Source organism: Tamandua tetradactyla, chromosome 10 (genome assembly GCF_023851605.1).
Source record: "Tamandua tetradactyla isolate mTamTet1 chromosome 10, mTamTet1.pri, whole genome shotgun sequence".
Lineage (NCBI taxonomy): Eukaryota > Metazoa > Chordata > Mammalia > Pilosa > Myrmecophagidae > Tamandua > Tamandua tetradactyla.
Window position 1 is genome coordinate 30,016,529 of NC_135336.1, and position 13,356 is coordinate 30,029,884.

A 13,356-nucleotide genomic window follows, 5' to 3' on the forward strand; every position below is an offset into this window, starting at 1 on the left:
CCAGGAATCAAACCCAGGTCTCTGGCACGGCAGGCGAGAACTCTGCCTGCTGAGCCACCACGGCCTGTCCGTGGTGAGATTATATGTCCTGGCCTCCAAAGCAGTCACAGAGAAATCAAAGATGGCTAGGGCTGCTGAGCCCACATTTTTAAGGAGCCCTTTTTGCTTGATCACCCCTTCATATTTACACCCAGTTGCCCACATAAATACAACCTTTATGACCTGGCACAACTGCTTTTTTTCAGGAGGAGAGTTTGTTTGCTATTTTGGTGAGGGCTGAGAGGAATTTGGGGTGATGAAGCGAAAAGGTTTACAGAAGAAAAATATTTTAGCTGCACAAATCTAGATCACCTTTTACTAGCTTATTGAAGAGAATGCCAATGGAACCAAATAAAAAAAACATCACTGATGTCTTCATAGATTTCATCTATTTCCTCCCCCCTTTCTGCATGACTCGCTGCTCTATCTGAGGTGAAAATGAAATTGATTTGGCATCATTTATTCCTCACAGAGGCATTAGTTGCTGTCCAGGGCCTTATTTCTCCTGTTATTACTAGTGGATTGTTTCATAATTGTTATAGTTTCTTCTTTAATCAAATTAAAAAGTTGTTAGGTAGGGCCTTATATTATGAAGAATAGAGGGATTGAGCCACGACTGCTAAGGGGTCTGGGGTTTTTCTTTTGTTGTAATGAAAATGTCCTAAAATTGATTGTGGTGATGGATGCACAACTCTGTGATTACCCTAAAAGCCATTGATTGCTTTGGATGGTTTCTATAGTATGAGAATATATCTCAATAAAACTGCTTAAAAAAACCAGAGAAACTAAAACTAAGAAACAAGCAGAAAAGTAAGTTATGAGAAAATGCTGTTAATACCACCTCTACCACTGCTGCTTTTAGTACTGTGATCACTAGTTACCATTTATCAAAAATCCATTGTATAGTACAGAATTTAACTTTGTCCAAAAAGAGGTCTGTCTCCTTTCTGCCCTGGGCTTCTGGGAGGTTATCTCTTAACCCTTGGAATGTTTTTTTTCTTTTAAAAGTGTCATTGTTTGCCTGTGGGCCTTAAAGTCACAGGGACTAACTATGGGACTGAATGTCTGTAACAATGTGATTCAGGTTTGGGGCTGGCTATTGGATAGTCTTAGGATGGAGATGGGCCACACCAGAAAGACCAACACACTGTGATTTAGTGTGAGGACTTTGGGCCATGTGATATCAGTTAACTTGAAGAATGAGTTCAACCACGTGGGTTGATCAAACATGCCTATGATTGAGCACCAATAAGAACTCTAACACTGAGGCTAAGGTGAGCGTCCCTGTTTGCCAATATTCTGTGTGTATTATCACACAAATATTCTGGGAAAGCGTTGCCTCCTGACGCTGTAGGGAGAGGACAACTGCAGCTCCGTGTTTGGTACTTCCCTGGACTTCTGCTCTATGGGCTTCTTCCCTTGGGTGATGTTACCTTGTGTTCTTTCCCAAAATATTAAACCTTTCCCTCCCCTAAAATGGTAAACCTTAATTGTGATTGTAATAGTTTTAATTAGTTATGAGCTCTGACAGAACATTATCAATCCTAATGGAGCTTTCGGGGAGCTCTTCCCTCTAAATTCGTAGTTAACCCAAACTCTTGCACCCATATTGTTCTGGTATACCTGCTTGGTCCATCACATTATTTGTATTTTCCAACAAACCTTTGAAGTACCTACAATTATCTAAACAAGTAGGGCCCACAGAAGTTTACTGATTTGCTCAATAACAAGTAGCTAGTACTGGTAGAGCTTGAATTCTAGCTGACCTGTCTGGTTTTAAACTCTTGTACAGATCACTGTGAGGAATCAAGTTGGAACAAGACTAAAAAGAAAAAAAAAAAAAAGGAATAAAATTAAGCCCCAACTTTAAAATTTATTAGATGAAAAGACAGATGCAAAAATAACTCTAATTTAGTGTAAACAATATCGAATGATCTATACTGTGATTCTCAAATGATGCATCAGAATCACTTGGGAATTATTAAAAACATAGATTCCAAGATTGCAAAAAATAAATTCTGGGGATGGGACCAAGGATTCTATAATTTAAAAGGAAAAGATAAATAAATATAATTCTCTATTGACTTTAAGGCCTAGTCAACCTTGAGAACTGCTATTAATTCTTTTTTTTGCATGGGCAGGCACTGGGAAATGCACCCAGATCCCCAGCATGGCAGGTGAGAACTCTGCCTGCTGAGCCACTATGGCCCGCCCTGCTATTAATTCTTAATAACCAAGGTAATGTAAGAAGAGAATAGTTCCAACTAAAGGGAATAGAGATAGGGGAAGGCAATTTTGGTTTGTCTAGTTGACTTTATGATTTCTGGGGTTATCCAAGTCTTATTCACATCATAATTTCTAGAAAATATTGATAAAGTTCTTAGCTTTAGACTAGCATTTACTAATTTTACAAGTGCTCTATTCTCATTGATTATCCTTAACCTTTGCTGGTTTGAATAAATCTTATGTTTTAAGGTGTACTTCATCTGACTGTTTTTTATAATAATTTGATTTTCTAATTTTTTGGTTTACTCATTTTAGTAAACTAGTTACCATATGCATGAAAAGAAAAAAGACTTATCGTCATCATCATTTTGTGATAATTTTCAGTATATTGCTTACACAGTATTTGTGTGTTTTCAGTCGAGTTATTTTACTTGTCCAGGACCAAATTTTCCCATCGATTTCATGAGGGAATTGGACTAAGTGATCTCAGTATTCTCAAAATACATGTATTTGAGATCTCTGGGCATGATCCATAGCTTTACCTTGTCTATTCAATTGTCTCGAGGCATTTTTCATTCCACTTGGGAAATTTTTTCATAATTCAGTCCATATAGAAATCACCACAGCTCTGGGATAACTAGGAATCTTACTGAGCAGATTTGAGACTTTTATCTGAAAAGTAAATATATAGAAAGCTAAAAGATCTGAAATAGTCCAAAGCATTTCAGAACTGGACAGCTGATAGACTGGACAGTTGAAGGTTACCTGTGCCTTGCTCTATCAGCTTCTCATTTTAATGAATATTAGAGTCACCCACACACCAAATTGGGCACCCAAGGACCTCATCTTGGCTGAGAATGAGCCCTTCCCAAGACCTGGGGTTAGTTCTGTGAGAGCTGTTTCAGCAGCTAAAAGTTTCACTGCCACCTGCTCCTGGAGGATGTGTACTGTTGGAATTCTGTGAACTCTCTTGTCCTTGATTATAATATAGGAGAAAAACCGCCTTGAAAAGATAAAGATATTTTACATGATTTACAGTCCGACCTTAAGATGCTCTTGACGGTATATCTCAAGGAAAAGAAGGAACAGCTCTTCCCAGACAGGTTGAGTTCTTTCCTTATCAGAGGGGTTAAAATAAATATTCTTTCTCTTCAGAGCCTCCCCCATCATTTCTCTGGCTGATAAAAAAAGAGATCTGTGTCTTGAGCTGAGAGTTATGGGGAAGCAAATCAGAAGAGATGGTACAAAGTTTTCTCTCTACCAGTGTACGTCAAGTGTGAGGTTGGAGAAAAAGAGAAAGAACCCCCCCGTCATGAGGGTTGCTGGGAAAGGGAGAGTTGTTGAAGTAAGGATAGCAATATCCCAGCTGGTTCTTGGCCAATAGACTGAGTATTCTAACAATGAGACCAGTTCCTGTCCTGTTGGCATGGTTACTTTTAATGAGATTCCATTAAAATCTGAATGCATATCATACATAGTTTTGATTCTATGTTCTATAAGCCAACCTCTGACTAGAATATTCTTGCCATGGAGGAAAGGTACTAACCATTCTGATAGTCTGCTTGGGAGACCCAGACTGTTAACATATAATATTTTTATTTTATAATAATATAAAATATTGTTTTGTAAGCTAAAACCATGATAAAATATTAAATAAACAATTATTCATTTATATATAATTCTAATAATATAATTATTCATTTTAGAAGTATTGTTATAAACAATAAGGAGTTTGGCTAAGGAAGGAAGTACAAAGTTTATCTTTGGATTGCATGTGGAAGAAGGATAACCCATGCCAAATGCAGCGACTGATTAGAACGGCAATGTTCAATATAATAAGTATCCACTGGGCAAATGTAGTTATTTAAATTTCTACTAATTGAAATTAAATTAAATTAAAATTAAGTTCCTCAGTTGCAAAAACCACATTTTAAGCCACATATGGGTAGTGGTTATTGTCTAGAACAGTACAGGTTAATGACCATTTCCATAATCACAGAATGATGTGATTCTGGGCAGCTCTGGGCCAGGAAGTAATTCTTTATCACTTGATAGATGACTCTTGATAATCTGCAATTGCACCCTTCAATCAAGCTGTGCCTCAGTTTGTCTGTGAAATGGAAGAAGAAAGCTGTCAAACAAACAGAAATTACGAGCATTTTAATGTAATTGCTAATTGATGCTTTACAAATAGAACAAAGAAGAGTGTTTGTATTTTTAAATATTAATGTGCATTGCACTCCCTGTTTTCAGTGTGTTCCATAGGAACTCTGTTTAACGATTTTAAACCTCTCCATCTTCCCAAGAGTTTCTCTGTAAAATAAGGCAAAAGAGAAATACTCAAAAGCTGTCCTTAATCTTGTCAAAGAATCACAGACAACCATAAATTTGTAAAATATCTGTTATTAAAAGTGAACTTCTAAATGAGCAAAGCTTTACCAACAAGAGAACTAATGATATCTTATTTTGTATGCTACTTTTCCAAAATATTCTCACACATATTCTCTAATTAATCCTTAAAATAACCCTGTGGAATAGCTGTTGGGGGGAGGTGTTATCATTATCCCCATTTTATATGTGCGAAGATGTAAGTGACTTGTTCAAGGTCACAGTTTTAGTGTCAGCAATGGAACATGGACTTTTGACTCCTAATTTAATTTTTATGATTTTATACCACCGTGCTTTACTTATCAGGGGAAGTATTATATTTTAGAACCGGCAACCATAGAAAGATAATAGGAATTTTGAGGATTTGAAGTCGTGAAATACAGACAGAAAATGCTTCTCATTCTTCCTCCAGTGCGAGGTATACCTAGACCTTTGGAGGTCACAGGGAAGGAAACTGCTGCTTCATCTTGCTGTCCTACTGCTTCACCCACAGAATTTAGCTTACACTCATTCATTCATTTGTTCATTAATCCGATGTGGACGGAGCACCTGTCTTAGTCCAGGCTCTTTTTAAGCCTGTGGGGATACAGGGAAGAACAGGACTTGATCCCTGATCTTAAAGGGCCCTCATTCTGACGGAGGAAGAGATTGAATTAATGTACATTGATTAATACACAATTCACATTGATTCGAATCCTGTGGCAGAGGGCTTATTCCAAAATGCTTTGACAATGAAAACAAACGGTGATTACTTGTGTCTAGAGGGGGAGAATCATGAGAAGCTTCGTATTCGGTGTAGCTGTACTTGGATGATAAGCAGGAGCTGGATAGGTAAATTTAAAAGGATTGAAAAATTTCTAGGTAGAAGAAACAGAATGAGCAAGGTTATGCTGATTTAAAACTAATAAAAATAGTAACATTTATTGTGCTTATGTTCCAGGCATTTTATAAATACATCAAACATCTCTTCATCATTATAACAACACTATGGGATAGATGCTGTTCTGAGCTGCATTTTACAAATAAAGAAACCGAGGCACAGAAAGGTGAAAGAATTTACTCTCGGCCAGCTATCTAATAACTGATACAATAAGTATTCAAACAGAAGTAGCAAGATTCTAGCAACTGTGCTGTTAATCACGTAGTGGTGATAATACTATATATTCAATTTTATAACCTGACTTTCCTCTTTTTATGGTATATCATAAGCTGTTTCCCAACTCATTAAAATTCTCTATAAATGCTATTTTAGTAGAACAAGAACCCATCTTATTCATGTATTATAATTTTTTTAACTGGTCCTTTATTATTGGGCATTAAGTTTCTCTCTCTCCCTTTCTCTCTCTCTCTCTTTACTACTTAAATAACAGTACATGACTATTTTGGGAAATCAGAGCTTTCTTCACAAGCCCAATCTAAAGGACAAAGCCATGTGAGATTTCCTTGGCAATATCACCAAGTGCGAGAGCAGTCCAAAATGGCAAGTGCACATACTAAACGCATTCCATTTTGGATTATTCACTTTGTTCAATATCCCCAGCCTTTGAACAACCAAGTTGTCTCATTCCAGAGGTATGGATATTTCTAGATCTCTGTTGCCTAGTTAAATCTATTCTGAAAGATTGCAACTTAGTTTTCATATTACAAAAATATATAATTAAGAAAGTAAATCAACTGAAAATGTTATTACAAATCCAAATAGAGGTGATCTCTGGATTATCTGCTCTTCTGAATTACATATTGCATCTGTCCATTTAAGTAAGTGCTGGCAGTTTTTTATTGCTTTGCCCTCAAACATGGCAGTGAGAAATGTGAAGGTTTAGGTTAAAATGTGAGATCGTTTTCCCCCTAAATGAATGCAATTAAAATTAAGCTTCACTTAATCCATACTGAATGTACATCTCTTTTCTTGCTTGGTGATGGTATCCTCTCCAGAGAGAAACCTAGAAATGCTGAGCAAAGAGCACAGACCCTTCATTTCAGAGCAGTTTATTTGCCACTCCACTATAGATTGACAATGAGTTGCAGTTCAAAGCCTGCCCTGCAGGGAAGCTCATACACCCTATAATTTAAGGGGCCTCAGACGCCTCATGGGAAACTTGGTAAAACATTCTATTTAGAGATATGCCTGCTGATATGACATATATTTTTATAGTTATACCTCTTTATTGCTGGGACATAAAACCTGTTTTCATTCAAAATGTGCCTGCTTTCAGAAAATAGAACAAAAGACATGCAGAAAATAGTGAACCCATTATCGTGTATTATGACTTCTGTTTTATAGTTCTCTTTTCTAACTCATCTTTTTTCCCTGCAGCTATAGAGTCTGGACAACAAAATCTTCTAGGCATTTCTTCCACTATGTCCAGGAATGGCTCCCAATTTACGGACACAGCAAAATCTGTTTTGAAAGTCACTTCTAAAGATCTCATTAACTCTTTATCTCAATTGGACCCTATAAATGCACATTCAACAGAATCATTCATTCAGTTCTTCTCTCCTTCATTCCCATTACAAAATATATCTACACTATCAGTGCTTCAGGAGCTCTAGGTATGTGCTAAGAATGGTGATGCGTGTTGCCAAGCATATACACATGAATAAAAGTTTCAATTTTGTTTTCCCCAATTCTTTCAGCAAATGACTATCCCTATAAAATCCTGCATACAGGAATTTTCTTCCATTCCCGATTTGAGCATTCTAATCTGACCGCACCTCTAAATATCCTCTCACCTCCTTCATCTCCTGTTACAATGAAGGGTGTGGGGTTATACCAACTTCAATCTAAGGACAGTGCTTCTTCTGCTGTTTTTAGATTTCATCCTTCACATGTTGTTTGGGAACTTTCACCTTTTAATCTTGAATTTTCCACCTTATCCTCTGTAGTAGTCAGGGTTCTCCAGGAAAACAAACCCCATGTCTTGTGATATAAGTTCATGCAGTCGAAGAGCTGGCAAGTCCAATTCCATAGCGCAAGCCAACAGGCTGGAAATTGCAGTAAGAGCTGCTGTTGAAATCTTGAGGAAGAAACTGTTTTGATCTTTGTATCCCTCAGTTCTTGATCTTAAGACCTCCAACTGATTAGATGAGATCCCCCACATTATCTAGGGAACCTTCCTTTCCTTAAAGTCAGCTGATTGTAGATACTAATCCCATCTACAAAATACCTCCATAGCAACAGCTGAGCCAGTGTTTGATCAAACAACTGGGCACCATAATCTAGCCAAGCTGATACATACAATTAACCGCCACATCCTTGAAAATGGATCTTTCCCATTTGCAATAAAAATTTTCCATTCTCTCTTAAAAGGAAACACACAGATAAAACCTTGTTTGGGTTTGCTTATTTCCATCCCTTCACTTTGGTTTAATTATTATATGTTTCCATCTGTCTTAGTTTTCCAGGCTTCTAGCATAAATACCACATGCAGGTTTGACTTAAACAACAAGAATTTATTGTTTCCCACTTTGGAGGCTAAATGTCCAACATCAAATTTTTGGCAGACCATGTCTTCCCTGAAGACTGCAGCATTCTGTGTCCATCACATGGTGATCTGTCCTTCTCTGGTTTCTACTCATTGTATTCCAACGCCCTCTACTTATAAGGACTTCAGCCTTATTGAATTAAGATCCAAACAGATTCAATTTATTTTTATCCAAATAGGATCTGTGAAGGTCCTGTTTACAGATGAGTTCACACCCAAAGGACTGAGGCTTAGGGCTTGAACATGTCTTAGTGGGTGACATGATTCAATCTACCACTCCATCCCTTCATTTCACATCCCCAGCACCCTAGATTTTGAATTCCTTTGAGTGCAAGGATTATGCCTGATTTTATATACCATTGTTTCTTCAGACTCTAGCATCATTCCTCATACATGATAGACTCTCAAATATTTGTGACATAAACAAATGCATGAATTTTACTTTGAAGAAGTCAATTGTCTAATATAGAAACTTAAACATTTGTCAGGTACTGAGCAAAATCTCAAAAATTTAACTGAAAAATAAATGAATATATGATTGAATAATATAAATAAATGCATTCAGTAGAAAAGACAGAGGAAAAATACTGTTCAGAAGAAGTTTAGATTCTTAACACTGAGGAATATAGAAGTTTTATATTTGTGATCACACTCTAAACTATTCTCTTTGGCTTCCCCTGAAAAGCCTTTTTCTTCTGTTTCTTCTCTAGATAAGATAATTTCATTGCTCCAGTATCTTATTGCAAGATGGGTCTTATGACAGCACTTTAGGAATATATGCGGAACTGTGATGAACACAAATAATATAGTTATTCTCATGAAATTAAGAAGCACTTGTATCTTTGGGTCTTGACTTTTGCACTTTCATATCAATGTTGTTATATTTTTCATTTTATTTTCTTGTGAGTTGGTTCATACATTATTTCAACCTGATAGACATGAAGGATTAGTAAGAAATGGGAAATGAGACTAAAGGTGGTGGTTTGTATTTGAGTCAGATTCTTCTTGATTCAAGGACATTTTGGCTCAGACTTTAGAGTTTTCCAGTACTTCTTTATTCAGGATGAAATTGAGTTGGGATAGAATAAACCACACAATGTTGTGTTCTTAGATTTTTAACCATAGAGAGTTTATAGCTGTCCTTTTGCTCTCATCTCTTTTTTAAGTCTGTAATTCTGTTCTCTTTTATTGATCTATTTGGGTAAATGAACTGCTCCTGAAATGAAAAGCCTTTGTCATTACATTGAATACTGTGGGTGATAATTAGAATATCTTATGAGGGAACAATAATATAATTATGCAGAAGGCTGTGTCACCATCTGTAGTTCTTTGAGCCTATCATTGAAATAGGGAAGGAAATCAGACTTATAATATGCTTAGACAAAAAAAGAGGTTGCCCTATCATTGTTCTCACTTTAAAAGTCAAACTTATTAGATCAAATTAGCACTAAATAGCTGGTTCATCATGACATCCCCAAAACCCCTGGGGGGAACACTATACCACCTCTCTACACCCTGACCTTTGTCCCGGATTTGTAACTCAGCTTTTGAGTTTCCTCCCCACTTCCATGAAACAGAAAAGTGACACTTTGCTTTCCATTATCCACCTTCCCTACCAGTAATATCATGGCATCAATTTCTGCTCATTAAACTTCAGCATCACATGTATATCCCCTTTGTGTACCACCAAAACCATAGCCTCAGTTTAATTCCTTACCAGTTCTTATCTGGATTATTATAATAAGGTCTCCAGGCTCACATTAAAATTTATTTCCCCTATCTGCTGCTAGAGAAATTTTTCTAAAATATATTTCTGACCTTCTCATTCTCCTGCTTAAAATCCATTGTATTGTCCTCATTTTGAATGAAATATAATCATGGCATATAGAGCCATACCTCCCTGCTCATTTGCCTCCCCCACAGCTCTCAGTCTCACCCCACACTCATCCTTCATGCTTTGAACTTCAATAAATCTGGCTCACTTGTTTTTTCAAGAACACCATGTTATTTCACAATCTTGCCCCTGTAGTTTCCTTATCTAGAAAAAAACTTCTTTATGTCTGAAAATACAGCTGGCTTCAATCCTGCAGAATCCTGCTGAGGCAACACCACCCAAGAGAGGCTTCCCTGATCATAAACTGCCCAGTCAACCCCAGGACCCGTATCATTAATTACCCCTTCCTCTATATCCTCCTGCATCTTATCCATTTTTCTATAGTTTTAAGTGTGTTATATTAAATCTATCACGTGTTAACTTCTCCCCATTTAACTCTTGATTCTTTGAAAGGAAGGTAGACTCTTACTTGTCTTTAAGTCCTTAGAACCTTGTACATAGCAATAGTAGCATGTCTTTGCTGAACTGCCCAGAGCATCCTACCAGATAAGCAGACGAAGCCTGAGTTAGTATATCCAGTGAGCAACATGAATACTCTTACAATCACATCTGGCAAGTTAGAAATCACTAATGACTTCACGATTATTCTTGGAGGTTTATACCTGCTTTGCTGCTTTATCTCACTCTTCTACTGGCATTACCCCAACCCTGTCTATCCACCTTCAAGTGATGCCGTCCCTTAAATTCTTTTGGCTGTTTGAACACTTCTATCAGTTCATACTTGCTTTTCACAATGATCTACGGGATAACAACCCAAATATCATGCACCATGTAAAAGATTGTTCTGTGCATCCAGTTGTTAAATCTGTTGGGCTCTGGGTATGCCCATGCCAATCTGCACATACAGATTATTTGCTCGCAGGGTTAGTGACTGTAACAATTTTGATTAACCTCTTTGTACACTTCACAAGCACTTACTCGGGGCCATGTTCAGATCACGAAGATGCCCTAAATCACTGAGATTTTGCTGGATATCTATTGACATAGTTTTTACCAGTGGGGAATAGCTTCATGCTCCTCAAGTTCAAGAAGAATAAAATAGCATTTTAAAAATTTTCTCATTTTGATACCATTCGGACATAACAGATACTGAATAGAAACCAAATTAAAAAAAATCCATTTGGGACTACTTATGCTTACATGCTAATATTTTCACATTCGTAGATATACATTCAATTCTTTGGTGCCAGGTTAGCAGTCCTTTTAATATCTGCTTTGTCAATGTCTTTAACTTGAAGTAAGCAAAATGATGCACATTTCCCATTTCTTTTCTAAACTTTAGTGACATATGGCAATTTTTGAAAAATCTTTATTTCTCCCAACTATCTTCTAAAGTATGCATGACTTCTACAGTTTGCTTAACTCAAGTCAAAGACAACTTGACATTTCAGCTACTATTTACTCTCTTCCAAAATGAAGCCAGGCATTTGCATGAAGTTGAGAAGGCCTTTTTAGTTGTTTCATTTTCTAGTGATTATGGGCACATATTAATTCCTGGGTGCATGGGGAAAAAATACCCCTCAGGATATATGTAATTTAGAACTTAGAACCACTGATAGCAAATCTCCCAGGTAATTTAGAATTCTAGAGTCTCAGATCTATAAAATGAGCATATTTACTTGATGACTGGCAAATATATATTGGACCAAGTTGTAGACTAGTCCTTCCCACCTTGCATTATCCTAATGGGAATGTTGGGAGATAGGTGCTACCGAAATGTCAGCTCTGTCCCTGGAGAGATATTGTCCATCCCTCCTCAACAATCCACCCATCCATACATTCTTTTATTCCAAAACTAATTATTGACATCCTAATATATTGCATGCATAATAGGCATTATAGAGGTACATGATTGTTTCAGTGGTAGAATGCACACCTTCCATGTAGGAGACATGGGTTGTTTCCCAAACCATGCACCCCAAAAAAGAAAGAAACAAAAGGCATATAGAAGAGTAGTCCATATCTTAAAATATGTTTGTTTTGATAAAACATGATATTCATTGAAATTTATAAATCAAATATTATTTGTACTTTTAGTGATAGGTTTATTCAACATTCCACAAAATTTTATGAACTGCCTACTATGTTTCAGGGGCTGATTAGGTGTTGTCATGCCACTCTTCCTGTTTTAGGAAGTTAGCACAGTGGAAGTGGTTATAAAATTTTTTGGAAAGAAATATTTTAGAGGTTTAGAAAGATGAAGACTGGGAACTAGATAATGAAAGAGAGTGTAGGTAAAATGAGCACACTTACAGAGAAGTAGTGAGCCATAGGAGGGAAACAATGATTTTGCTTAGTGCCATCCAGGCATGCTAATTTGTAAGGGAACATTTTCTGAAAATGTGCTGTGATAAACAAACTGGACCTATTATTTAGGAATCCATTTGTGGTTACCATAACAAGTGGACCTTTTCTATTGTATTATTGGGTCATTATTATCAGAGTCCCCATTTTGGAAAATATTCTTCATTCTTGATAGGTTGCCATGGTCTCCACAGTAAATTAATATGGAATTAATATCTGGAGGCCTTGAGCAGTGTCTCTAACAAAGAAGGGACCTGCACTGGAGAATCTGCCTACTGGAAATGTGGGTGAATTGTCACCATTTTCACACAGCTGCAATTAATTGTTTTTCTATAAAAGGTCTTGTCAGTGGGGAGACAAAGAACCACTGATTGAGATCAAATTGTCAGTTCTATCATGATAGATATATGTCAAGGAAATTATCTTGCTTGCTATGTATCTTTATAATCTCTACATTACCAATTTTACTTTTTCATTTTATGTTACTATTTTTCATATACCTTATGTACCTTAATTCCATGGCTTTGCAAGAACTCTTTTTACACATACACATATATATATGTGTGTATATATGGGTGTGTGTGTGTGTGTGTGTGTGTGTGTGTGTGTGTGTGTGTGTGTGTGTGGAATAAGGCCTAGTCATATCTCCAGTGACCTATCCAATAAAATGTATAAACCTCAGGCCATAGAATGGACAGCCTTCTCAAAAAACCAGTTTGGGGAAGAAATACAGTCTTGAAAATCAGTCCACAGTCTACCTCTTTCTAGAACAAGAGACCATTGATAAATGATATTGACACCATCTTCTATTGTCTTTTCTGGTCTACTTTACTGGGTTATAAGTGAAGTGACTTGTTTGTTGAAGTCTTGATTGTTTATTTTATTTCTATTTGTTTTTTGGAACTCTTTCTCCTCAGGTCAGTGTCAGTTGTCATTAACAATCAATTTGACTGTTAGATGGTTGTATTTTCAGCTGCAGCCTACAAGTATTTGATTGCCTTTTAGCCCTGGTAAAATGCT

General features: G+C 36.7%; 1 protein-coding gene and 2 long non-coding RNA genes across 8 annotated transcripts in view; 2 read left to right on the top strand and 1 right to left on the bottom strand.

Moving 5' to 3' along the window:
- LSAMP (limbic system associated membrane protein) overlaps positions 1 to 13,356 on the top strand; it is a 667,551-nt gene that overhangs the window by 127,125 nt on the left and 527,070 nt on the right. The window lies entirely within an intron of this gene.
- Positions 1 to 13,356, bottom strand: part of LOC143648375 (uncharacterized) — a 76,661-nt gene that overhangs the window by 43,072 nt on the left and 20,233 nt on the right. The window lies entirely within an intron of this gene.
- Positions 80 to 13,356, top strand: part of LOC143648374 (uncharacterized) — a 67,261-nt gene continuing 53,984 nt past the window's right edge. For 2 of the 3 annotated variants that reach the window (XR_013158507.1, XR_013158508.1), the window contains exons 1-3: positions 80 to 3,803; positions 5,594 to 5,699; positions 6,024 to 6,225. This is a non-coding gene — a long non-coding RNA (uncharacterized LOC143648374). The remainder of the gene's footprint in view (positions 3,804 to 5,593; positions 5,700 to 6,023; positions 6,226 to 13,356) is intronic. The other variant, XR_013158509.1, reaches the window with a different exon arrangement.